The sequence below is a fragment of the Parus major genome, chromosome 9 (assembly GCF_001522545.3).
Source record: "Parus major isolate Abel chromosome 9, Parus_major1.1, whole genome shotgun sequence".
Classification (NCBI taxonomy): domain Eukaryota; kingdom Metazoa; phylum Chordata; class Aves; order Passeriformes; family Paridae; genus Parus; species Parus major.
The window spans coordinates 6,600,601-6,626,001 of NC_031778.1; the positions used below are offsets into that span (position 1 = coordinate 6,600,601).

The 25,401-nt window shown below is 42.3% G+C and overlaps 1 protein-coding gene and 1 long non-coding RNA gene across 2 annotated transcripts in view; one reads left to right on the forward strand and one right to left on the reverse strand.

Annotated features, from left to right (window-relative positions):
* Window positions 1–11,216, reverse strand: part of SPSB4 (splA/ryanodine receptor domain and SOCS box containing 4) — a 77,335-nt gene extending 66,119 nt beyond the window's left edge. Inside the window, exon 1 of the mRNA XM_015638332.1 lies at window positions 10,755–11,216. The gene's annotated coding sequence lies outside the window, so the exon portion shown is untranslated. The remainder of the gene's footprint in view (window positions 1–10,754) is intronic.
* Window positions 11,217–11,309: 93 nt separating this feature from the next.
* LOC109022801 overlaps window positions 11,310–25,401 on the forward strand; it is a 39,479-nt gene continuing 25,387 nt past the window's right edge. The window contains exon 1 of the long non-coding RNA XR_002002092.2: window positions 11,310–11,822. This is a non-coding gene — a long non-coding RNA (uncharacterized LOC109022801). The remainder of the gene's footprint in view (window positions 11,823–25,401) is intronic.

Below are 25,401 nucleotides of genomic sequence, written 5' to 3' on the forward strand. Positions count from 1 at the left end.
AATACATTATCATCTTATTAACACAGCATAATCAAAGGGAGCAGAAAAAGTATATGTAGCATCAGGCTCCTCTCTGAAATTCTCCTAAGGCAAAAAACCCCACCTGTAAACACAGATCTAAATTTCTGAAATTACTGCATGGATTTAATGACAATCTGTATAAGACACTGCAACTTCTGATACTGCAGAAATAACTTACATTTTATATAAATATAATATTTATATAATATATTATATTAATATATAAATTATGTATAAATAGAAATATTTATAATAAAAAACCTGCAAGCCAGTACCAGAATGAATGGCTTACAATTTGGAAAATAATTTCTTGAGCCAGTAGCTGCAAACACAAGAGCTGAGCCTCGAAAAGCTCTGGGCTGCCACAATACTCAGCAGTCAATCCTGTTTGTGCTGCAGTAGTTACTGATGGGTGGGTTCCCCAGTACCACAAAGATCTGTAGGACAGAAGAAACTGGTTCCAGCTGAGGCCACTTTTCTGTGCTCTGAAAAATATAGGATACTGTAACATAACCACCATCCTTGCTGGAAAGGGAGGGGATGCCTTCAAGGAAAGCAGACAGAAGCACAAAAACTCTGTGTTACCATCTGACTCCCTGTTTAACATCCCTTTCCCTGTTCCCTAATGACACATACTGTGAAGATAAAACATCGGGTAGAAAAGAGTATGCAGCTGGGAGGAACATCGATGGTACAACTAGGAAATGCAATCCCCTTGCTTGGGAGCCACAGGGCACAGAGAAGAGAGTGTGCTCCTCTCTCCTGGTGGAGGAGTCAGACTGACCTAAGCAGGAGAACCTCCAACACCAATAAAAAAATAAGATATTCAGGCTCCATTCAATTGCAGTGTGCAGAAATCACTGTGATTTATGACTTCTGCCAAGAACCAACTGCAGAGAGGGAAACACCACCCCTGTGTGTGCCCCTCATACTAAGCACACACCATCCTGTGTCTGTGCAAGACACAGGAGCGAGCACAGCTGCCTGCTTTACACAGACACAATATTAAAGGAATTAATTCCCAAGGCAATGGGAAAATACTACATGGGAGAACTTCCAAGTCACAAATTCTGCTTACTTAAGCTAAGCTGCTTAATCAAGTTAATTGAAGGAATTAAAAAAGCATCTGCAGAAGAACACGTTCACCAGTCAGTCTCTAGTCATTCCTGAGCTGGTGTTCCTTCTTCTGGGAGCCAGTTCCCCTGCTGGCACAGCACAATCTATCATCAGCCATTACACTGATTACCATCCATTAGTTTTGCTAAGTACTAATGAATTTAAACCTACTTTTGTAATTTATTTACAAGCTATTCACATCCTGGATATGAAGCATATATTTACAATGCTTTGTATTAACAAGAGAAATGTGGCTGAATATTAAAAATGACCAATAGAAGCAATAATTCTCCTCACAAGGCATAGTTTGTGGGATTTATTTTTTTTTTTTGGCAAGACAAGCAAGACAGAAGCTTACAGTCTTTAAAAACACAGCTGGTTAATATACAGGGTGAAACAGGTAAGAACCCACAAGAATGACAAGTTTTAAGAATCAGTCCCATAAATATAAAATTCAATTAAAATGTAATTTTAGCAAGCACTGAGAACAGAGTTGGGACTCATAAAACAATGGTTTTTCTTCCCTGGTATTAAGGCAGGGTGATTAAAATGAAAGATAAGCCTCTTTATTTCAAAAGCTAATTATTACATGTAATGAAATTTCTTCTTGTACCATGAGACTGAACTTTATTCTACCAAGACCATCAACCCACACATCTTTGCTGTAATAAAGAAATTGCTTGAATTTTTCCTTACAATCCTATTTCTACAATAGACTATTAGGCTCAGCTTTGATTTCAGCACACCACATTCTTTACCACTACAGAAACCAAATGCAGAACAGCTGTGGAAGCAAACTCCACTGTAAGCAAATATTCAGACCAAAAAAAAAAAATTACAAGTAAAAAATCCCTTGTGAAAACCCTGTCACTGGGAATTCTGACGAAAGTTAAACTGCCAGTTTAGCCTTGGCTTAAGGATTATCCAGAGGAAGCATCCCACACACATTTTTCCCAGGAGGTGTAAAGAGTTGCCTGTATCTGTTAAATGCCCAGATTTTCTATCCTGCCAGCCAGCAGCGCTCCAGAGGAACTGTGCTACACTACTGCTTCCTGCATTGCTAATTTAGGCGTCTAAATTTAGATGCCAGGTTTAGCCAATGCTTTTCCCACTTCTTCCAACAGTTAAATAAAAAGAAAAACAGTTCTGCATCAATTCACTATCTTCATCCATTTAGAAAGACAACATGATGTCAGAAGTACACACACTGGGATTACATCCCCAGCCTCCAGCTACAGGGTGAGTGAATGAATGACTGCACACCAGGCAGCAGGCACTACTGAGTCTCACTTCTGTCTAACCCTGGGCACTGCTCACCCAGGTTCCAAAGATTTTACCACAGGGGGAAAAAAAGTCTAAAAATAAAGGGAGTAAAGGGAGGGGGTTGGCTTCTGGATTCCCAAAGACTTCCTGCTGCCATGTCCTCTATTACCAGGATGTGGATGGAGTAAAGCAGTAAAAGCAAGCTCATCAGTCACTCTCACATCCCCAGAGTGTTGAGACATTTCACTTTGAATTTCCCTTTGGTGTCTTTTTCCAGCAGTCAAACTGTCATGACCTAAAACATAGGGATTTTTTCTTCCCTTGCACTATTATTGGCCATTGCTAGACAGAGGTGTATTCAAGTGAAAACAAACTATTGATTCTTGTTACTGGGTCTAAAAGCAGGAAATTCAAGCCAATTATCAATGCTGAAGTTGACTCACTGGAAAAAAACTCAATTATTATAAACTGAAAGCCCACTGTATCCCTAGACATGAACTTAAGGCAGCAGCCTCATGCACTTCGTCCCATCCCACTGCAGCTTACTGAGGTGAAGGAAGTTCTGTTACCACCTCACTGCTGACTCCTCAGAGGAGTTTGAGCATCACAGGAGGAGGACCTTGCAGCAATTCCTGATAGTTCCCTTCATGCACACTGCCTGTGAGGTCTATTTTCACTCCCTGTTTCATTTTTTAAATCTTGACAAATACTTAGCCTTAGTTCCTTTGACAATTTTTTTCTCCATCACCTTCAAAGCCTCATTTTGAATGTTCCTCTCTTTCCCTGTCCAGACTTCAGTACATTGCTAGCAAGAGATCTCACAGGTGAGCATCTCTTCCTTCTCTCCACCCACACACTTTGTTTCAAATAACGCTAATATGAATGCTAAAAAATTTAAAAACAACAAGGACATATTCCAGTTGTCATGCTCATACTTGTTTAATACATCTTGTTCTATTTAAACTCAAAGGATAAGATACTGCACATGTTGAAACAAATCCTTCCTGAGCACATTCTCACATCTTTGGTAGATGATCTTACAACACTGCACCTTAGTCTAAACAAGCCAGAAGTGAACTCTGTGTAAGGTTTTCTAGACTACTGGAAACAGTTACGTCAGCACTGACCAAAGCACAAAGGAACTTCTTGATGTGAGAATATTTTAAATAATCACCAGCTTCAATGTATTATTTGCCTTTGAATACAAAAGATGACAGAAAACCCAGCCTTTTTATCTTGCAACATCAAAACCAAAGGACTCTATAAATATTTAGTGAATGACCAGTACACTTAGAAGTGAGAATATCAGAGCAAGTGTTACCCAGATGTTAACAGCATCAGAAGCTGATGATGCTGAAGTGCAGGGATAGTTAGGTGCTGGAACAAACCCAAAGTAATACTAATACGCAGCAACACAGTAAAATAAGGTTGGGATGACAACATTCCTGTCTTTTATGGACTTTGATGTGCCACATCTTTAGTTCAAACAACTTCTGTCGTCTCTGACATGCTTGACAATAGTTTTCAACAACAAGGAAAACAGTATTTTGATTTCTTTATGCTGCATCTTAATTTTTGAAAGCAAGAGGACAATGCACCTGAACCTCCTTGCAGGATCAGACTCCCAAAATGCGCTCCATAGACAGGGACTTGGCTCAAGCAGGGGATGAAAATACCAAAGGTCAGAATTTAGTTTATTATTAGGTTTAGCACATGCCCAGAGGTGCACTACTGCTGCTCCTTTTCTAGGCAAAGAACAAAGTAATGGCCCTGCCCAAGTGAACTAGCTGGAGCCTCAAAATACCCCAAGTTTCTGGAAGAGTTCAGCATGTGCTCCTATCACATTCTCAAATCCTCAGTTTAAGTCCAAGCTGACTAATGATAAGGCATGAGGAGCAGATACTCAATTCCCCACGCACAGATGTTACACAAATTTGAAGTATCTACAAGTACACCCTTTTACACGTTAAATTAGGATTAACTTTCAAGATAATCAAACTAATGAAGTAGTAAATTTTAATGGGCTTTTTTTTAAAAAACTCAAGAAAGTGTCTCAGCCAGAAAATGCCAAACAACAACATAAGGACTAGGTTTCAATTTTAACTCTTAAATCCCCAGATCAGCTACACTGATTAATATGGGATTGTTTGTAATTTAAGGCAACAATTCACATAAATTAAGTAAAATAAAGGAGACACTACAAAATAATATGCAATTACACCATTGAGCAAGGAATACAAGTACAAACAAATTAACATGCAAACTTTATTTTAAAGCAACCACTCACTTTACACCACTGCAAAGATTCTGCTGTCAAAAGCAAAGAACAGCAGAGCTTATTCTGGACATGGAGTCTAAAACACTGGGAAAACAAAGTTTCAAAAGTACCACCAGTACTTGTGTCCAGATTGCTGAGTGTGGCCAAGCTACCTTAAAGTCATTCTCAAAACAAGAAACTGTTTATGATTTCACTAGTAAATCAAAAAGTAGTTAAAGCTCAAAATTCCCTTAACCACTTAAACCAACTATTTCTTTGGCTGTACATACAGATTTGACTGTCACAGCATTTTCTCACATGTGAAGTAATAAAATCCTTGTTGACAACACTGTGAATTTATTGCTTAATTTTGTGTGGCTTCTATCATGAAATAGTTTAATTAGGAAATAAGCTCAACATTTTTGAGATTTAATTCAGTGTTCAAAGACAACAGCTAGCTTTCTTCCAAGCCATTTTTCATCCTTCCAGAGTGAAACTGTTGTTTAGAATATTCTTATAGAAAAACAAAGAACCAACACACAGCTCAAGACTATGCCTACAACTACCACTTTGGGATTTCTGTGGACAGCACACCCTCAGTATGAAATGTAGTATTGATATAAATTGTGCAATGTGGCTCTTTTTTAAAATGATGGCCTCCAATATCTAATGAAAAAAGGTATCCTTCTGCTGGAGGTAATTTGTTTCTGCATTCATTTGAAGACGAGATAGAGGAGAAGCAGTTAAATTAAATGATAATTAAGTACCTAAACCTTTCATGAGATTTGAAAAATCACACCTTTTTCCATGCCTAAAGCTATACAAGCGCTCTTGCATGATTAATGCTCCTTAAAAAAGCAATTCTAAATATGTTGATTTCTGAACATTCAAGATACCCTTCTAAACAAATGCTCCATGAGGCTGCTGCTGCTGTGAGGTGTAGATGGAGCTCGAACGGTCTCTAGGTACCAGCTTCACTTCCCCCTCTCACAAAGAGCTGGGCCACATTCAGGTGCCAGCAGAAGAACTACTGAAGAAATAGACTAGAAATAGAATATAGAACATAGAATAGAAACAGAACAGCTGTCAGCAGTGCCTCTGCTGCCTCAGGACAAAGGAGTCCCAGGCTGTCCAGCCCTTCCGCAGGGAATTCCCTCAGCAGCTCCCAGTCCCAACAAGGGGAGACTTCAGGAGATGAGCTCCTGCAGTCTGGACCATGGTTTGCTCCCAGAGCATGGACCCATTTCTGCTGGAAGCAAATCTTCATTCTTCTGATAAGACACTGTAAATACAACCAATCTTTTCCTTTTCTCAAAATCTCTTGGCAAAATTTTCCTTAGGAGTTGTTACCGCAGAAAGGCACAACAGCAGACAAGTGCACACCCGACTTCAGCAATAGGTGAGGATGAGAAAGGCAGTACAAGAACAACCTTTTGGAAATGCATGTTTAAAAACAAGAAAGCAAACTCATCTGAAGAGTTGCCTGTACAGCTCTGAAAGAATTAGCTGGCAATCAGCTCCAAGATGGATTTCCTACATTGCTGCACTTCACGCTGCACATCAAAGCTTACTTGTCCCTTCAGCCTCTGACAAATCCTCAAAGATAAAGTTGCTAAGTCACCACACTCTGCAATGCAACACAATAAAACTTGTCATCTGACACTAGGCATGAGCAGGATTACCCCACAACGTTCAATCCAAAGATACACAAAATAAGCACAGGGAAGCAAAAAATTATACAGAATACTGCTCAGCATTGGTCTAAATTCAAATTACTTCAGCATGAACAGATTTACGTCACAGAGCACCCATGTTTAAGTCCAGGCACCTCACCTCTTACTGAGGATGGAAATAGATATAAATTCTCCTAATATGCTTCTTTGCTACGCCCTAACCACAGCAAATTATGTAAAATTTCTGCATTTCAACTGCTACAGAAATTAAATGCTGCACCACATTGGCCTCTGAGGCAAAGGTGACATCCACTTAAAAAGATACCCCCTAAAAAATACAAACACACACACACATGTGCATTTCAACAGGCTAATACCTAACACTACTTCATTTCTGAGGGAAAAGGAGCCAAAGGAAGGAAAATGTTGAGCTCTGCCCAGCACTCTTGTTGGGCCAGCCTTTAATAGAGCAGAGGCAGCCAAAATAGAGCCATCAAGCTTTAATCAATTACTGCCAGTCAAATGGCAGTTCTTAGCCCCAAGGCATGGCACCCTGTGAGCACTGATCTCCCTTAACCACGACTGCTTCCAAAAAACATAACCCACATTTTCTAGCTCTCCTTTATGCATTTTTCCACTCTGCCACCAAGGCCACTGGAGCCACACTTAAATCTCTTCAGGAATTTTTCCCTGACAGGCTGTGAATGCTACTGAGTATATTGCCAGCTTTCCAAACATAAAGAACCAAACCAAAACTAACTTTTAACTTTATCACCATCCAGTCTAAAGCAGCTGAGGAAAAGGCATTTCCTGACATCACTGCAAACATCACCTGAAAGCAGGATTCCAGATACTTTAACTCTTGAGGCAGCACAGGTCAAGCACACTACACTGCTGGCTTCAAGCAGCTTGGACACCAACAGAATAACAGACATTTGTTGTTCTTTGGGAAAGTTACTTATCAGTGAAGCTGCGTTCAGCCCTTCTGGAGCAGCACTCCCCACTATATTGGCAGTACACAGTCTAGCACCAGTGCTAGTGATGCACACACACCTTTTCAAGGCAAAAAGCAACCAACCAACCCCCACAAACAACCTAAGCCTCAGCTGACTGAAGTTAAAGAAGTCAGAAGACATGAACTGCTCTTCCAGGAAGCACCTGATGCATTAACATCATATCCTACAGCACAACCTACGTCAGCTAACAGAACATGTTGCAAAGACAGCCTAAAGTCACCCCTGAAGGCTGTGTGTGCTGCAGAGAGTGACACAGATTCACCAACATGTACACAACCCCATTAAAAATACCATGGGTGAAATAGCTATCCGGTCTGGCAAGTTTCAGTCCACAGCACTGATTCATTCAGTCAATCCAACACCAACTTCCAGAATTATAAGAAAATGTTTATCCATACTACAGAGAGTTTTGATTTCAAAAACTGGTTACCTGTTCAGTGGGCAGGTTTAACCAACACCTTCATCACAGAAAATGGATCTATTCTGGCTTAACAAATACTTAAAGTTACCAGAACAAGATCTGTGGTCTGCATCTCCACTAGCTTGAAGGTGCATACTGCATTGACATAGCTCAGATGGACTGCATCCATCCATCCATAGCTCTGCCCCTATGGAGCCCTTCATCCCTGGAGCCACAAGCCCAGCTTTGCTCCCTGGACAGTGCCAGGAGGGTGGGCACCCAGCAGTACCAGCCTCCATTCCTCTCTACCATCAGTCTCACCTCAGTCTTCAGAGAGGATTTACAAACTTCAGCAATATTTACATCCATCCTCTGTCCTGGGAAACCCGCTAAGAAGAAAATACATCTAGATTTCCATTACATGGATATTCTATTAAGAACAGTGCATTTCTCCTCACTAACTGATGCAGGAAATAGATGTATCAAGGCCACTCTACATTACCGTTATTCAACCTGGGATTTACCAATGTGAGAGCCTCAAGTGTACACTGAAGCTGCCCCAGCACAAAAAGAATTGAGCAGAGGATGTCAGTGCAGCAGTAGTGAGCAGCCAAGCAGACTGAAGAGAGCAGACAGCTAAAACACAGCATAGCTTAGAGAATTTGAATAAGGCATCCCTCTTTCTACCTTACTCTTCTTGGCCATGAAGAATTACCAGGATGGGACAGTTGAGTATCTAGCATGATCTTGCTAATCACTTTAGCCAAGGATTTTTAACAATAATATCTCAGAAAATCATGTAGTTCCTTCTTCCTCAATTGCTGTCACAAACATGTAAGCAAACCAGCTCCTCATAAGAAAACTCTCCAGCTGTCTCAATTAAAAGAAGCCAATGCAAAATAACCATCACATGGAGTCCTGTGACATGGCATTGAGTGCCACTGTGAAAATTACTTTCCTTCTCCATAAAAAGAGGTCAATGTCCTATATACAGAAGAGGGGAAAACAGTGATTGTGAAGGAAGATGAGATAAAAATAGCTGCCTTGAATTTTCTTGGTACATGGAAAATCCATTATAAAAGTTTGCCCAGCAACAATGAAGCCCGACAAGTTAATGACTTGTTGCTTGTGGAGTCATAGGAGTGATGTCACATCATTCAGAAATTCCTATGCTGCATAAACACGAGTCATAAAAATGACTGTAATTTGGTCAAACCAAAAATCAGAAGTTTTGGTTCTTTCAATAAGCAAGATATCCAATTAGTACCTCTCATGGGGACTTTATGCTTCTCTTAAAAAAACCCAAACCAAAAGAAAAAAATAGCCCACCATGAATAACGTCCCCCCCCCAAAAAAACAAACAAAAAACCCCCCAAACAAACCCCTCAAATAACAGAACAACAACAAAAACAAAAAAAAACCAAACAAAAAAAACCAAACAAACAAAAAAACCACCCCAGAAGTCCCACAAGTCTGAAAAGCTCCTTGCAAAAAGGTGGCTCTGCTTTCTTAGTCCTGAGCTCCAGAGCCTGTTGAGCAGGAAGCCGGGTGCTTCAGGGCTGGCTGCAGTGACATTTGCAAAGACAAACAGGCCGATGGGCTGGGACTGAACACAGGGCTCTCGGAGCCCAGCAGCCACCAGCGTGTGCTTCCAGAGCAACACCCACGTGAGGGCCTCAGGAAGGCACGGAGCTGGGAAGTTTTCTCCTCCTGGTGATGCAGGGAAGTACCGAGTCCCCCTGCAGCCCTGGCAGGGTCACTGAAGCACAGGACGGTCATCCAAGGACATCGGGAGTCAGCAGCAAGACACCGAGGCGCATCAGCTACCAAGGAAACCAGACTTACACGACTAAGGCCAGATATAAAACTTCCGCTTGTTGTTAGCAAAATGTACATTATCTGGCTTTTCTCTGTCAGCAGCACCAAATAATCTAACAGCAATTTGATATTCATGTCCCTGACGGGCTGCTTTAGTTACAGAAACAACATTAAAAATGTAGCATCCTTCGAGATACACTGCACAAGTCAGGCCAGTTTCAGCCACAAGCATCAACTCTCTAGGACTGCTTTTTTTTTTCCTCCTGATAAGCTCTTTTGCAGCGTGGAGATATCTTATCAGGGATTGCTTCTGTCACCGGAAGGCAAACAGAGCACTGTGAAAATATCAGGTATGACTTAAGCACCGAAGGGCTGTAGCCAGCATCAAACCAGCAGCTGAAGTGGTAGCTGGCCATCTCTCTATATAGGACACTTTCCACCCTGTAGCAGTCTACACTCCAAGTCCGAGGCACAAAGAAATAAAAATGACTCGCTGCCAGCACGGACGCTGCCACATCAATGCCGGAGCCCCTCCAGGAACGAATGGGGCTACGAGGGCAGGGTTCGGCTCCCCTGCCCTTGGTCCCTCGGCAGGAACAGCTTCCTAACAGCAAACCCACTGCCTGCCTCCGAGTTCTTACATGTAACGCGAGGGCAAATTCAGTCAATACCTTTCTTTGTTGAAACTCAAGTCCCGCATACAAATTCAGGTTTGTCTTGACGAAGGTTCAGCTTCCCTCTTACGGAGAGGATAGTTTAGTATTTCAGATTCGTCTAAACACCTGAACTGAGGTCTGGCTTTTACTGCCCGAAAAAGCACCAAGTAACCACTGTAAAACATTAGCTTGTGGCAATCATTAGGCAGGAGGGTTTGCGTCCGGCAGCGCAGTCAGACACATTCCGTTCACGAGAAGCGTAGATCTCTAGTTATCCAACATCCAGAAACCATTCTCTTACATAGCTCGGGAAACTAATTTCTATTGTAAACCACTTCACTATAAAGCAGAAAACGGGTCGCAAGTGTATTTCTTCAAACAACAGCTTGAAAGCCAGCACTACTAAAAAAAGGAAACAAACAAGAAACGCCCCCCCCCCCCGCCCCCAAACGCGTCTTTACATCCTTCTTTACATCCTGTGCAACAAAACACCGAATTCCCACGAACTGAGGGATTCGCCCGTCGCAAACTTACCATAAACCCCCAGCTCGGCACCGCCACCGATCCGCTATGCCGGCAGAGAGGAGATACCGGGGACGAGACGCGGAGCACAAGTAAACAAACTCGGGAGCCGCCGTGGCCGAGCTCGCCACGCTCGGAGCCCGTGCTCCACGCCCGGAGCGCGCCCGACCAGCAGAGGCTGCTGCCGGCCGCCGGCTGCCTGCGGCTGCCCCGGGGAGGCGACAGGAGCCGGGGGCGCCCGGGGGGCCGCGGGCGGCAGCCGGGCTCGGGGCGGCCGGGCCGGCCGGGAGCCCTGCCCGGGGGCGGCGGCCTGCGGCGGCTACCGGGCTTTGTGCGCGCTGCCTCCCCCTGGGCCGCCCGCCGCCGCCTCATGCGAGAGCCGGCACAGCTGGGGAGCGCGGTGAGCGCCGTGCCCCCTCGCGAAAGTCGATCCCGCTGATCTCATCACCGCTGGTTACTAATCCAATGACCGCGGAATTCACAGCAGATGGCAACGCCCCTTCCCCCCGGCCGGCGCGGCCCGGCCCCCGCGGACGCGGCGCGGCCCCGGCCCCCTCAGAGGCAGCGCGACCGGGCCGGGCCGCCAGGCCCCGCCAGCCCCCGCCGCTCACGCCTCAAAGTCGCCCTCGGGCAGCGGCAAAACTTTCTCAGCAGCGCGTCTCGCCACCGCCCTACGGGCCAGAGCGAGCGGCTTCGCACCTCCGGCAAAGCGCAGCAGCATCTTCCGGCGTGCCGCTCGCCAGGGGAAGCGACCAGGAGGTGCCCTAAATCCTGCCAGCGAGCCCCTGCGGACGGCTCACGGTGTGCCAGGCAGAGCCGAGCTGGAGCCCGGCGGGGATTAGTGCCGCACATCGGACACTGCCATGAAAACTCAGCACACGCGTCCTTGGGGCTGCCGGGAGGAGACGGGAGGTTTGCATTATCCGGGCTCTGTGAGCCGGATAGATGCGCGTGAAACTCTAATTATACTTTTGGCTGCCAAAACCAGCCCCACACTCTTAGGTGAGCTTCACGTCTTCTAGAAGGCTACAGGCAAGGCAAGTCCTGTCAAACCAGTGCAAGTTACAAAACAGTCATAAGGTGAGTGCTTCGATCACCACTCATTAATATCAGTGAATAACAAGCTGAAAAGCAGTGGTTTCTAACCCTAATAAGCTCGGCCCTAAATCGCCATCCCTCCCCTCTGACCCCGAGGAACACCAGCGCAGGGTGACACACATGTAATTTCTCTCGTGCATGCAGTGGTTGGGTCCGCGCTCAAGACAAGAAATGTTACCTGCTGCTTCTGCTCAGGCTGTGCGCGTCTCATCCCAAAACTAGATTATCTTCTCTTAGAGACCCCAGACCAGAAAGATGGCATAAAATAACTCTCTCTTCTGGGACAGGAAAATAACAATTGAGAAAGGTGAAGGAAACCTTGCGGATTAGTATTTTTCCTCAAATTCTGCTGTTCTGCCTATGCTTTGTACTTCTGGCGATGGAGAGGGCAAAATTTTTTCCCCCTCCACTTTCATGCTGATACTTATTTCTACAGTATCTTTATTTCTTTTACTAAAATGTTCAAATGGGCTTTGAGCAAAGAACTGAGCCAGACAAGAGAAATATCCATGCTCAGACCATAAAAAAAAATGGAAAGGAAATTCTGCAAATTCTTTGAGAGTCTTCAGTCAATAAATCGTCCATACGAGCTGCTGTAAAACTGGCTGTGTTTCACACATGCCATGTGGGCAGAAAAAGTCTCAGATAATGGCAGCACCCCTTCTGTGGGGACCTAGTGGTGCTCCAGGGGTCAGACACTCCTGAACCCAAATGAAAAGTTCTGAAGAGAATATTAAACTCCAGTTCCTCTCCAGACCCTGCATATACACCCGTCCCCAGAGCCTTTGAGATGTACAGTAGATGGAAAGCACAGGATGAATGGGAGTTTTCTATCTGCTCCACAGTTCTTCATGCCTAGGAAAGGCTTTCTGCCACATCCCATTCCCTCAGGCAGTCTTTGTCTGGTTTATGTATACATACATGGAAGTCTTGACATGAGTAGTCATCTGTGCTCTTACCAGCAGGCAAGTTACTGAATATAAATCCTCCTCTTGGATGTGAGCACCAGCTAATGTCTGTTCTGTGGCACTCATTGGGAAGAGGAGCCATAGAATGAGCCATGTCTCAACAGTCAGTGGGGCAAATCTGTGCCTTGGAGGATGTTTTGCTTTCCTCAGTTTTTAACAGCCTTATTTCTCTTACACCCTCTCCCAAAACAGCAGTGTCTCCTAACACTTCTTTTGGCAGCCAGCAGTATGTTTTCCAGTGTAAGGTGGGATGTGGTCCTTCGTGCCTGTGCCAAGTTTGATGCAAAAAGCAAACTTGGAAGGACTTTCTACATGGTTTGTAATACTAATTCTACAAAAGGAGATTAAAGAAATCACATTAGGAGTCAAGCTTTGTATCTTTTCAGCCAGCTTTAGACACATAGGTCTGAAAAGTGTACAATGCAGAGATCAATCAGGCAGCACAGAGTTTTGGGAACACGCTTCATGTGCAAATGTGAAAACACTTGAGGGTTTAGAAAGTGTCATTTTGATTAATGAGGGCTACAACTTGCTATTTGTATATAGATGAGAATATAGAAGAATAGGAAACAATCACCTGTTAAAATATTAACGTGATTTTAAAACACACTTGAGCATGGTACAGATACAGCCCATTCTTTTGAGCTCATCCCATGAAATACCTGGGGAAGGGAGGAAGAGGCACATGTTGTGTAACATAACAAACCTTTCAAGATAAACTCTGTGGCACAAAGTCAACAAAATGAACCATTTGGTACAGTTCCTGGAGCTGTGCATCACAAAGAGCAGAACCCAGGCTGTGTCATAAGCACTGTGCATTACTCACATTCCCTATTCTTCCACTACTTTGAAATTACCTCACAAAATAAAAATCACAGAATGGAAATCTTGAGAATAATACACTTCATGCTTGACTGAGAAACACCATGGCTGGTGGTGAGGGCCAGGTGAGAAACCTGCCTCTCCAGTCTTTTGGAATTGCTGGCTAGAGAGTTGAGAGTAAAGTTGTTCACTGTGGCCCATGAAACAGTAAGTGCAATTAAGAAAAAGTGAGGAAAAAAAAAGTTGATTTAGATCAAGATGGTAATCTGGTGTCCACAGCAGATCTTTGTGTCTCACATGAGACTCATCCTTTGAAGTTGTATCCTGGCATCTGATAGCACATAGGCCAAAAAAATATAACTGCCGAAATTTTTTCTTCCCCTACACACTCACCTTCAAGGTAAGTTCCACGTTACTGCATGGTGAACCTTCCTATACCCTCAATTCCACTCAGAAGCAATTAGGAAACATTTCCTACACACACTTACAAAGGTACTGAGTCCTGAGCTTGTGATCCATCTAAATAACTAATCAGATCACTAATATTTACCCACCTGGTTTCTGGGCACTCCTATACTTGGAATGGCTACATCTGCTCTGTTTTTTTGTAGCAGGCTGAGCTGCCCTGCTGACATTCCAGGCTGCCCTGCAGCTGCCCAGCTTTTCCGACAGAGCTGGAAAGCAGACGGAAGGAACTTGCAACAAAAGACGATTTAGGCATTGCTATATCTTGTGTATCTGCATCCTTGGAATTCTTCCTCTTTCCAAACTGGAGTTTTGGGTGAGTTCCAGATAAAGGTAGAGGGGAGAGCTGAGTGAGGCCACAGAGAAAAGGTTATAAATTGATGGACAGTGTGGACAAAGCCCACCTAGAAATCCGTAAGACAAAATAAATACACATCTCAGATTTATGGATTATAAAGAACTGTTTCATTGCACCATAATTTCCATTTATAGTGCTTAAATAATGTATATTATTTCTAACAGCCCTCTTAAGTACAGCAATACTACAGTCATCATTCCTACAGAGGAGCCAAAATTGAAAATTATGATGAAAATTTGTATTTTCATGCATTTTAGACATCCACATGTGAAGATGTGACCTTAACTATAGTAAAGTCCACAAATTCCCACACAAGATGTTTAAATTTTAAGGGTATTCCAGTTCTAAACCTCTGGTTCCATGAGCACTGGACCTTTATATGAAAGTACCCACAGAAGCCTCCTCCTTGCTCCAGCCATTCAAAACACTGTCTGGACAGAGCTTCTCTGCGTGAGTGTTTCCATTCTGACCTGGCCATATCCTGGCAGCTATGAAATCAGACTTTACCACTGCTCCTTGGAGCCCAGCAAAACCATTGTCCAAGAAGCCAGGATACCACATCTCTTAATGAACTGACTTTGCTGCTGAAACTGAGATCTGCTTCCCTAGGCCATTGGGCAGAAGTTAGAATTTACCTTCTTAGAGATCATCCCCCTACAAGCAAATGACAAAACCCCACAGAGATTAGGAAATCACCACTTGCATAAATGTTTCCTTAGTTCAAAGATTCTTAACTGAGGATAAAGATCCTGCACACCATATTTGACAAATAAGGATGGCATTCAGAAATACTTAATGATTCAAACGTAGAGTATTGTAAAATGTCAGAAGTTCATCTATTCAAAAGCAGAGCTACCTGCACTCTCAAATGTATTTCCAAAGCTTACTATATACTTCAAGTCCTATAACACAGTCAAGTCCCTTTCCCAAATACATAAGATAATGGGGAAAAAAAATCAGACTATACATACATAATAATCCTAGGTAAGAAGAAAGCTGCTCAACTTCCCCTTCATTTTCCTTGTGTGTTATCCCCATCAGAGCTCATGGTCTCAAGCACTATCTGGAGGAGCTGATTTCTCTATGGAGCTGGTATTCAAGTTTTTCTCTCTGGCAAAATTGCATTGGACAAAGACAACCATAAGTTTCCACCAACAAAAGGTTTTTAGGGAAGGGTTTTCCCTTAAACCCTTGTTTAAGGGAAAACCTTAATGACTCCTTGGCCTGGGCCAGCAGTAAACAGGGTAGGGACATCTCAGAGGATGCAACAGAGTCAGTTGATAAACAATGGAAATTGCTATTACAGTACTGAAAACAATCCAGAATTCATTCCACTCGCTTATTTTGGGTTCTGCATAACCTAAGGAGCAAATTCCAGTGGTTAAATTCAAACACAGAAACTTCTGTCTGAGAATGGTCTTTGAAGTGGCAGTTCCTGTTTGGGAAGCCCAGAGAGCCTGTGCCTCCTGCTGGCTCCTCCACCTGGCTGCTGCAGTCCAGGTCATACAGGCATTTGCTAAAACTTGGTTTGAAACTACATCAGATGCTTTAAGTCATTACAGTGCCACAAAGCCCATCAGAACCTGACTGGTGGCTAATTCACATCCCAAACTCTGTGGTCTCTGCTTATGGTCATCATTATGCCTATCTCTACTCTGTGGGCTCTGAACTCTAATAATAACTGTAGTCATATCTTGCACTAGCTTTAATTTCAAGTGATGTTATTACATCATGCAGCCTTCAGTACACTGCAGCAATCACATGCAGTGATTGCTACACTCTAGGAATGTGTATGTCTAGAGAAAAATGAAGCAGATTTTTCAGATTTTTCAGTTAGAAGAGATGGACATAGAATCTGGGACAATGGCTGATACAGCACCACCTAAAGCCAAGGCAGTATAAAAGACTGCTGACACTGTACATAATGTGGTTGTTTTGCAAAAGGACAGGACAGTGACAATGACAAGTTTGAGCTGCAAGTGGATTTTCATTAGCTCACTTAAGTCTCTTCACCACATCAATAGCATCTCACCTTGATTTAGATTAAATCATGACTGATCCAAGCTCCCTGGCTACATTTGGTCCCTGTGCATTTATTCTCTTACCTCAGCTAGCGCACAAGTGAAGGAAACTCAGATATTATTGATACTTTTGACAATATTGGTTCTTTCCATTGAGCCAGTGACAGAATAGGTTTTAATGACCTCCCACAGGCAAGTTTTGACTCTAGAGCTAGCAAGAAGTGACTGCAATGGTCTTTCTCTCGTTTTTTCTTTTAATGTGAATACAACATCGCAAAATAATTAGCTGTGGAAAGCCACAAGGTGCATACTTTGGATCACAGGCAATTTGGGTGTGCACCTTAGCTGTTCTTTCAAATTCTGTCATGAGCTCATGTGGGTAGGTCTGTCACCCAGATTTCCCCACAATGTATTTCTGGAAATGGAAGTAATAGTAATGTATTCCTTGTACATAGTGCCCAGAATTTTTTTAACTGAAACAGACTGCTTTTGTTTCAAAACTGCTTTCCTAAATTGCTTAGTGGGTAACTTCCATGAGATTTCAACATATAACTATCAGACAAATGAACAAATGAAGAGGTAGGTCCAAAAAATATCCTTTTTTTTTTTTTTTAAATGCCACGGTTTATGCTGCATTCTGCCTTGCTTCTGGAAGAAAAATCCTGCATTTCCCAAAACTTATGGAAGCTGTATCAAAGATAGATTTATTCAAATCCTTCCTATAAAAATACACTACTGCTGTTACTCAGCACATTTCAGACATTGACCTTTGATTTAAAGGGTTTTTTTAATAAATATGTATGTATAATATTCTGGAACCATTGGTACACCTAAGTCTTTTAGTATTTCATAATCTTACTTGGTATGTTAACAGGTCTGGTGATAATTACTACTTCTAAAAAGATTGAAAAATCTCTGTTTCAATATTAGAAAAACATGTCCTAGCAACATGCCTTGGAGAGCTAAAAAAATTTACATTAACACATTTTTCATCCCATTGAAAAACAACCAAACAAAAAACAAACCAAACAAAAAACCCTACAACTTTGTTTTCCAACTCTGGAATACTTACTCAGAGTTAACACTTAAGCCTGACTATTAATATGGACTCTCTTTTTGCTCAGACTGACTACCAACATCTGAAACTCTCAGGATGTCTCACATTTTTCTGTTCCTTTATTTGAAGGGCAGAAGAGAGGGAAGAGAGTCTCAAAGGTTTTCAGTTATTGCCACTGGAAATTTCTGGGAATACTCTAGCAACTATTAAGTCTTCTTGAAAGCATTTTGTTTCAATAGAAATAAACTGCTAAACATTCCAGGTATCAAATATGGCCCATGTGGATTCAGAACATAGAAAAAAGTCTGTATTAGTTGCTTAGCTGTAATAAACTGGAAAGCAGGATATAATAGACACTTTACTAATTCTATGATATTTTCTGGGGTTTAATCTTCTGCGGTGCTTGTTTCCTCAGCAAACCCATCAGGGAGTTTTAATTTATTCATCTTCCCTCCCTCCCCAGTTTGAGATTTACAACAATACATATCTTCAACAATTTTCCCCAGGAGATCTTGTTTCTTCAACTTCAAGATGTCCACTTCACATCAGAAGCAAAGTCAGTGCTGTTTATTATCCATTAGACAATTAGAATATGACTCTTCTGCTAAAGGCTGTGACTGCAGGCAACCATCTGGGGTCTGAACACACAAAAGGCTGTTGGGAAGTGTGTGCCTTACAAAGACACCCGTTTGTCTCTGGGTTACTGAGGGGGTCTTTCTGAGGGTGCCATGAGCATCAGAGCACTGGGGAGGCAGCCCTCAGATGGCAGACATCAGCTCCAGCAAGGACAGATGGTGAACAAAGGTGAAAAGCACTCAGTGTTCAAAGGGCCAGGAGAGCGCTTCCACTCCTCCCTTCAAACCTGGTACAATTCCTGTGACATCCTGGGCTGTGACGTGAACAGTGTGGCCCTACAGGGCAGCAACCCATTGTTAATATTGTCTCTGAAGTATTGCCAGCCCTACCTGGGACCATGCACAAGGCTCACCAGAGAGGTGCCACCTCTGTGAAGGAAAACAACACGGGCTGCAGCCAGATACTGCTCTGGCCTATTGTTTGTCAGGGGAGACACAGTTCACTGGCAGACTTCTGCAAGAAAAACTCAAGGTCTGAACAGACAAAGACAACAATCATATCAACACACTCAGCCATAATTCACTTATATTCCAATCTTTTACAATTGATTTAAAAATAGGATTCATAAAGTAACAAGTTGCCCTCCAATAGAGCTTTTTCTTGTGGTGGTTTATGTGCAGTTTACACCACAGTGTCAGATATACTCTGGCATACATTCCACTGCTAACTAAACTCTGAAAGAGCAAGGGTAATTCTAGCCCATCTTGTGCTTCTCTAAAAACTGAAGGAAAAAAAGAAGAGGATAAAATGTTTTACATGTTATTAAAACAGCAAGGATACGGTGTCTCAACAGGAAATAAAGCCAAAATATTTAAATAAAAAGCAGGAATGTCAGCAGAAAACCAAAAATCAAAGAGATCACAGTTCAATACAAGAAAGTTTATCACTCTTCTGATCAGGCACAATCCTTGCCATATTTGTAAAATACTTAAACTACTGCAGTTGCTGCTGTCTAGGAGAGAAAAATACTTTCTCTTCCCTTTTGTAATATTTTCTCTCTTGAAAAATAATATGAAATTAAATAGGCAGAGCACTGCATAATTGGGTACACAAAACAACCTTGTAATTAAAAAAAAATTAATGTGGTCTTTCTCCCTATTCTGTGAGAGAGAGAGAGAGAAAGAGGAATATTTAAAAGCCTTGAAAGACTTTTCTTGTTTTGTGAAACATTGCCCAGGCATGGACATGTTCAGCATCTCTGGAAAGGTTGTCAGTTGTTCACTTTAGACTCTGAAAATTGATCCATGAACAAATAGTGGCTCTTTGTGGATTAGCCCATCTGCCTGCCAGCTGGGGGAAAAGGTGGTATTGTAGTAACAGCTGCTCCCACAAGTTGTGCTGGTTTTGGCTGGGATAGAGTTAATTTTCTTCAGAGTAGCTTGTTCAGGGCTATAGTTTGGATTTGTGCTGGGAGCAGCATAGAGAATGCAGGGGTGTTTTTGTTACTGCTGAGCAATGAATACACAGCCAGGGCTTTTCTGCTCCTCACCCCAGCTGTGAGTGGGGTGGGGTGCAAAACGACTGGTGGAGACACAGCTGGGACAGCTGATCCTGGAAAAGCTGGGGGAAGAGGGAAGGAGGGAACATTCCCAGTGATGGTGGTGGTGTGCCAAGTCACCCTTACACTGCTGGAGCCCTGCTGTCCTGGGGATGGTTGAGCACTTCACCCAGGACAAGGGATGAATGCCTTCCTTGTTCTGCTTTGCTTTACCTGTTGAACTGTCTTGATCTCAGCTCATGAATTTTACCGCTTTTACTCCTCCCATTGTCTTCCCCCATCTGACAGTTCAGTCACCATCTGGGGCTGAGTTATGACACTGGGACAGAAGGACATGGAAGAACAAGGATGAGGAACACATCAAGGAGAGCTTTTATTCAGGAAACACACACATTTTGAACGAGATCAAATGAGCCGATTTAGAAATGTGCCACTACCGTATCAGCACAGAGAAAACACAATGCAACTTTAAAGAAAGAAATCAAACAGGACTATGTTAATTTTTTTAGGGAAAGAAGGGAAAAATTATTCAGGACTAATACAGAGTCCCCAGGATTTCTTCTGTATTTCTATGACGGCAGAGCTCCAACCCTCAAAAGATGAAAATGAAGTGTGTGTGCAGCTGGAGATATCTTTGTTTTTTCACCTTTGGAGTTATACATTGTCATCAATCAAATGGTCCTGTTCATATCGATGTAGCTGAGTCAGGCAGAATTTCCACTATAACAACCTGATTTTTTTAGGAGTTAAGGCTAGTGTGTATTTTGTCTCTAAGTTGAGCCTGCCTTCCAAATTTTAGCATGCGTTTAGCTTGAGACCAACTCCATGGCTCAAGCACCATCCTACAAGCCAGTTAACAGCTTGAGTTTCCTTGAATTCACTGGAAAAAAGGACATTTAATGGAAATTGTGGAGAGCAGGACTGGAAAAATAGAGATTTTTCTGTGCTGGAAATTAAACAAGGACTTCAGAAACTCTAATTTTTTTCCTCTCTCTGGTTATTTGGACCATCACATAGCCTGCAACACAGCATTCTTACCTACAAGCTATTCACTTCTAATTATTTTTTTCCTAGATGCCATGATCCAAAGATTTTAACAGGAGAACAGCCTGTTGGGAAGGAGTGCTGTCACATGCCTCACGTGGTGACACCAGGAAGTGTGGTCAGTACATGAAACAGGATATGCCTTTCATTTGAAAGATTGACTGGTTTGTATCTAAATTAATAATTGCATGGTACTATGGATTTCACAAGGCTGAACTCCAAGTACTTCAACTGTTTTCACTTTTTTTAGGGAAAACATTTTCTTTCTTTTAATCAGACTTATCAAAATACATATTTAAGGGAAAAAGGGAAATTTAAGTCATTGTTTAGCTCTAATAATGAACTGCTCACTCCCCATCAGATGAGGGAGAGAATCAGAAGAGCAGAACTGAATTTTTGGGCTGAGATAAAGACAGTTTAAAAGGTAAAGCAAAACCCACACATTCAAGCAAAGCAGAACAAGGAATTCTTTCATCATTCCCATAGGCAGGCAGGTACTCAGCTATCCTGAGGACAGCAGGGCTCCATCATGTGTGACAGTCACTTGGGAAGACAAACGCCTTCTGAAAGCTCCCCCCTTCCTTCTTCCCTCAGCTTCACATGCTGGGCATGATGACGCAGAAATTCCCTTGGGTCAGCTGGGGTTGCTGTCCTGGCAGTGTCTCCTCCCAATCCTTGTGCACCCCCAAGTCTCCTCACTGGTGGGGTGAGAAGCAGAAAGGGCTTTGACATTGTGTGGGGAAGAGAATTGACTGTTGGGAGATGGATGGAGAATGATCCTCCATGTATGTCCTTTCCCACTCTGCAGGAAGAAAGCACAGCAAAGCTTGAGGACAGTCACGGGGGGTGATGGCTGAGGGTGTGGAGGGAGATTTTGCTGTTGCTTGTTAGTTCTAGGACTTGAACATTCCATCTTAAACCTGATACTATGGAATAGTGGGGAGTGGTCAATCCTCCCCTCCAGAAATCATTTGGGAGCACAGGCCTCTCTTCCCCAAAATGTTTTACCATGGGATGCTGAAGTGAACCACAACCACGGAGTGTGAGTCATCTCTGGGGCGTCATTCCCAGGAATCTCTGCCAGTGGAGCAGGGAGGAGGACAGGCTGCTCAGGGGGCTCTGTAATTGCACACTCACTGAATTGTAACTCAGCAGCTCTATCATTAACCTAATAATGTTACTGCCTTGCAGAAAGCTCGAGTCAGAGATGGAGTTAAATTGTATATTGTCAAAATGTTGGCAAATAAATGAATTCTAGCTCAAATGAAACTTCCCTTAATCACACCATAACATTACCCCATGCTTAATTAAAGGCTTTTTTAATTAAAAGAAAGTTATTTAATGGACAAGATAGTACGCTTTCAGAAGTTAGAAATATGCAGCGAGTTATTTATTATATAGCTGATCTCCCATCCATATAAATTGCTGATGCAGTTGCCACACACTTCAAAAAGCTTTTAACTCAAGTTCTTTAGATCAACACAAAGAATTCAACCTTGACAAGATCCTTTACAATTTTCTTAGGTTTTAAAAAAAAAAATCCTCCCCACAAGACACAGAAATCTCTTTTTTTTTTTTTTTCCTTTAAATACATCACACTGTCAAAAATGTTTTCAAAATCTAAGAGATGAAAGGAGGAGGATGCTACAGAAAACCCAAAACCAACAAAGAGCATGTTCAGTAAAGAGGCACTCACCAAAGCCCAGCTATTTAAAGAGAATGCTGTAAGCTTGTGTATATTGCTCAGCTGGGGCGCCTTTTGGTCACAGACTCCCGAGACACTGACTCAGTCTGCCCAAGAGTGTGTGCTTGCCTTGGGGGCTTGCAGGGGGCGTTGCATTCTCTTTGCTTTTGGCTTTTAAGGAGCAGGTGTTTGTTTTATTATTTAAATAATTGCTTGTTTGCCATTGAAACGTTTGAAACCTTGCTTTTGAGAAATGGTTCCCTGTGAATACCCTCTCTCTGGGCTTCGAGATAGTTGCACTTGACTTTGAATAAGGAACTATTGAGAACATTCTCAGTTTTTTTTCCTGATAAAGTGAATCCAGATAATTGAAAAAAAATTAAATACAGTTCAATCAACATTTCAAAATGTTAGTTCAACTGCATATACTTACAGATTTTCACTACAGAAAAAGTTTTCTGTACCTCCCAAAGAGAGGTTTCTGCCTTCCTTGGCAGACACCTGTCCTTCAAACCAAAACACCATCATTTAGACAAATAAGGCACCAACTCCCTTTTCAGTACAATATGGCAAAAAGCAAGGTTTTGAAGATTATATTATGGAGGAACATAGATTGATTGATAACATTAATTCATGTTGCTGACGGCAGACCTTGTAAATTGAAGTAATACTGCTTTGAGAAGAAGGAAATAATGAAAAAACCCCTCAATATTTGGTACAGGTATCTCAAGGTGACTACAATCCAAATTATTTTTAGGGCAACTTAAGCCATTTCTAAGTAAATGGTGGACTTTTAAAACAGAGTAGAACTGCAGATAGCTCCAGTTAGTACCAACTTGCCATATAGCTCAGGAAAGATACTTGCAAAAACCAAGCTGATATGGAAGTCTATTATTGTTCATTTCTTAAAGAGCACAGGAATTAATATCTGTTAATTGCATTAGTAGTCAGCTCTAAAACAATGACAGGATTAACTGATCTTCAAGACAATGTACAAAAGTCTTAATTAACATCAAGCTCTGGAGGAATTGTGGCAGGCAAACCCTGAGGAGCAGCACGAAGGCTGGTGCAGCTCAGAGCTCAGCTGTCCCCTGCCCTGTGACATCCCCGCAGGGTCAGCGAGCAAGGGGACAGAGGCACAGAGCTACAGAAAGCCCAAGGAACACGTGCAGCCTCCCATTCCACAATCTGTGAATCTAAGGAAAAGGAATTGAGCTAAGGCTGAATGTTTCTCCTCCATGCTTTTAAGAACAACCCCCTCCTTAAGGACAAGTTCCAAGGGCAACAGACAACAAAGGCATTTCCAGAACTGTGTTCTCATTACTGCTGTGCTTCAAGCAAACCAGGAAAGTCACTGCTGATCTTGAGCCAACAGGGAGGGGAAAGTCTTGTAAGGGAAAAATACTCCTTAGCAAAACAACCTGGAGGAAGCTCTCCCTGTTTCCTTTGCAGTCTGTCTCTCCAGGGCTCTTCTGCGAAAGTAAAGCTCTCTCTAAAAAAAAAAAAAAATCCTGAAATTGGTTAAGTGCACAATTATCTTCTTTCTAGAAAAAAGTAATTCTCAATGTATGACTTAACTACAATTCTTTAAACAATTCACCATGTGGATTTTCTTAAGAGCAGAACCAAAAGGATCAATTTAGTGAAACTAATCAGTGTTCTACTGAGCCTAGTCTGAGATTGGTTTTAGTAAGATGGAGGGAAGCCTTCTTAGATTAGGATCTGTTATTTTAAGCTTTATTTCTTATTTTTAGGAGATAAAGTTTAGATGCATTTTTGTGCATCTATCACAGAACCACACATTTAGATTAAATATGCTGCTGATAGCCAACTAAAGCTTTCCCTGTGAAATTTTGGTGTTCTGGTAAAAGTTTACAAAACTACTGTGAACTGTCAGGACAGGTATTTTTAAAAATATTTCCTTAATGACACCTGTTTTGTAAGGAGACTCACTTTGAAATGAGTGTCAGATTGGCCATGTGTATGAAGAACATTTGTTTGCACAAATACTGCTGTTTGAACATAAAGTAAGGAAAATTCTACTATGCAGGAAACAGAAGTCAATTACAACTCACTACACATGGAGACACTGATGGCCACTGAGTAGACAAAATGTACATTAAAGCCCATCATGGAGATTAAAATCTTGCATGGAGCAAGCTTTCCACATCAACAGGTTCTCAGATTGCTGTGATTCAGAGGCATTAACAAGTATGTTTATAAAATGAGATCATCAAAAGCTGTGAAAGTCTGACCAAGCCTAGCTGCAGAGGTGTGGCTGAGAGCCCAGAACCCACAGAGTCTGAGTGTCCAAAACCAGGTCAGTCAGAGCTTCTGTGCTTCCAGGGGGCACTCACCCTTGGAGGGCAGCATCTATGGATGTCTCTATGGATATGGGCATGCTTGTCTAGAGATCAATTAGTTATGTGACAATTATTGTTACCTTATGAAACACCTGCTGGAAGTGGCTATGTGTTACTTTTACCTGTATGGGAATCCTGAGCCTCAGGTGAGAGTCTGAAGGTAGAAGCTCTGTACAACAGCATGAATACACTGTGATTTCCCCCTCAGTCTGGGGAGCACTCATTTCCCCACATAAATCAGAAAACAGCCATATGTGCACCACCAGCTTTGCAGAAGCCAAGCAACACAAATCCATAACCCACAGAGCCTTTTGCTTTAGTAATGCTTAATGCTTTTCATAGAGACTTCTTGAGTATCAAAAATAGAACTATTTCCTGAAAGGCTGAAAAGACTGAAGTCACTACATGAAAGCTTTTAAGAATTTACATAGTCGCCCAAAATTTGGTAAAATCATCCAGCTACTGCATTAAATGCCATTGTACAACCAAGGCAAACATGCCAAATGGCTGTAATCCACCCTTAACAATTTGGGAAGTTCTTCGAATTGCTACCAGTTTTAGATTACTTACTACATGATCAGGCCTTCAGTTTGCTTTTTCTGCCTTCCTGTTTAAAAAAATACTGCATTTCTTATTTTCAAACTA